This window comes from Cryptomeria japonica, chromosome 6 (assembly GCF_030272615.1).
Source record: "Cryptomeria japonica chromosome 6, Sugi_1.0, whole genome shotgun sequence".
Taxonomy (NCBI): Eukaryota; Viridiplantae; Streptophyta; class Pinopsida; order Cupressales; family Cupressaceae; genus Cryptomeria; species Cryptomeria japonica.
The window spans coordinates 538522209-538525349 of record NC_081410.1 but is presented as its reverse complement, the minus strand read 5'-3'; positions in this window follow the sequence as shown (position 1 = coordinate 538525349).

Sequence of the window (3141 nt, the reverse complement as noted above, 5' to 3'; positions counted from 1 at the left end):
ACAGTCGATAAATTGTATGCACACCTTTTGACTTAGAAGGCGCAGATGAAAACCTTGCGTGAAGCCATAAAGGGCAGGCATGTCCAATAAAGGAAGCCGGCAACTGTAAATATGTTAAACACTTCTGAATAAATCTATATTTCTGTTTAAAATCACCATTTAATAACTTTGATTTGGGTATACTTATTTTTCGCTCAGAACTGAAGCAATTGGCCATGTAAATATTAGTCTGTATGTAAAGTAGTCCAAAGAGATCAAAAACAATCTGTAACAGCAATGCTGAATTTGCTTTGTCACACAGTCACACTCATTGCTAGTTCTTCCGGTATAATTGGTAATTGTGAAAGAAATATAAAATTGGAATACAAATAAACTATTTTAATGATTCAAAAGATTACATGAGCTTCTTCAAGGATCAGACTAACTGATAGAGAATGAGTTACAACTGAGAGGTTTTAGATACATCTAGATATTGGAAACTTGTATTATTGGAAATAAAGCAAAAAACTAAAACTTAAAAACTAAAACAACTTTTATGCATAGTCATCCCAAACAAAACTAAAAAAATTAAAAACATAAAACTATGCAACTGGGAGGAATTAATAAACAATATTCCTACAATCTCCCCCTTAATTTCAACCACTAATCGATTTAACACAAAAAATAATTGTATGTTCATCCGACTTCAACGGGCTCAACTCCTACCAATTTCCATCATGCAGTGATCTCTATTTAGACTTTTAACTCCTTCAAGCCTTTTCTAAGACTTGGATCTGACTTCCTTACATGATTGCATATCGGTGGGCTTAAAATAATTTCTTCATCTTTCACAAAACTTGTGATCTTCTCTCCTATCGTAGAAGATTTCTCTTCTTTTTTTTTTTGACAAAAAACACTATGGCCTCTTCAAAGACCATGATTGGACCTCCTCACACAACTTCATGCTGGTGGCTAAGATCCACGATTTTCTTCATACAAATCAATATTTTTAATGATTTGTGATAGTTGTCTTTTTCTCCTTGAACAATATTATAAATGAAGGGCTTCACCTTTTTGGTGGTGGTTTTAAACTTATGCCAAATTGCAATCTCCTCTTTCAAGGGTTGACTTCACCTTATTGAGGAGGTGGTTGCTTCATTGAAAGTATGCTTGACATTGTTGGCTTCAAAAATACTTCACCCTCTTGAACATGGGTGGCTTGCTAATGGAAAAATATCATGAAAATGGTTTGTATCTTCACCGATCTCTTTTGGCAGCTTCTTATGGATTACTTATTTTGTCTTCAACTATGACTGGATTTAGTAATTTCTTCAGTGCTTCGACTGTTTCTTCAGAATCTTCAACCTCCCATGATCTTTCTTGAATCAGAATACATTCCCAAACCTGCTCTGATACCAAGTGAAAGAAATATAAAATTGGAACACAAATAAACTATTATGTTGATTTAAGAGATTACATGAGCTCCTTGATCAACTAATCAAGGAGCTCATGTAATCTCTTCAAGGAGCTCATGTAATTTCTTGAATCAATAGAATAGTTTATTTGTGTTCCAATTTTATATTTCTTTCAACTCATTGGTAGTTCTTTGGGTATAATCGGCAATTGTCTTTTGTTTGAGAGAAAGGCAAGATAGAAAACAGCTATTCTGATTTTGTTCTTTGGGTAAAAGATATCACGACATTGTCTGTTAATAGATATGCTGATTTTGTCTTTTCTAAAAGTCTTCCTAAACATTAGTTGGATTTGTTTTATAAGAGAAAATGCCAAACAATCTTTATTAATTTATCCTTTTAAAAGGCTATCAAAATCTTTTAAAGATACATCCTTCAACATAATCGATTTATTTTTATTTGAATGGATTATTTCATATTAAGTCTTATGTTTAATCGATTAATTATGTCTATGTTATATTGGTCTACCAATTATCAAATCAATTAAATATTCATATCTAATAAAGCTCTCAATTTTTTTAAGGGAGGTTAAGAGAAAGGAGGTCAAAACATGGAGATTTTACATAAAGACAATATATAGAGTAGCCATATATTCTTATGTCCATCTCCGGGTGCACGTATCCCCATATTTGGAACAGATATGTATCTGATACGACCTGGATATACATTAGATTATGTACTCACATGTGCCCAAAAAGCCTTGATTTTCTAGTTGTGTCAGATACAATGTGATTTGACATAAATCTTCTTAAATGTAATTTAAAAAAAAAACTTATTAATTCAATTGTAAAAAAAAATGAATAAACAAAACCTACATCAATTGAGAAAGACAAATGAAATGTTTTTGTATTCCACCAACACAATTTTTAGGTTATCTTGAAATGCAACTCTACTATTTTTGCATAATGTGAATTGTTAAATCAACTTATAATTATTTATGTAGAACTTATTAATCTATATTTCTTTTGAAGTAATGAAAATTTCCTCTAATAGATTAAAAAATTGTGTTAAATATATGTTTATATGTTTTTATGAATGTCATATCCAACCATATCCATATTGGGGGTCTTAAAAATGGTTGTACCCATATCCTCATATTTGTATCCATATTTATGTCCATGCAACTTTGATAATATATATAAAAAAGTGAGATTTTATGTCTATATATATATATATATATATATATATATATATATATATATATATATATTGTAATGGTGGAAAAATGGTGAATGATAGATCAAGAGGAACTACCCTTTCCCTCAAAGAGAGATGAGAGTTTCAATATTGATTACTCTTTAAACACTTTTCACCAAGTTACATTTGGAAGAGGAGAGGAAATTCACTAGATTCAACCTTCAAGGATGAAAATTGAATTTTGAATGAAATAGGAATGATAAGTTGATCCCCTCTTCCTTATTTGAAATGGAAAGGAATTGATTGAATTATGTAGTGCAAAAGTGACAAAGAACTGATTATAACTTGAGATCAGAATATGGGATGAAGTTGTGCACCTAGAACTAGCAGTAATATGTCAAGACAAAGTCGCCCTACAAATTTGAGGAAAAGTTGCCCAGACCGTGACGGGAATGTTCACAGTCCTCCAAAAAATCCGCAAAATGAAAAGGGTTTTCTGCCTCTGCAAATGAAGCCCAAATCCAAAAGTACAGTTATGCACCTGCAACCTACA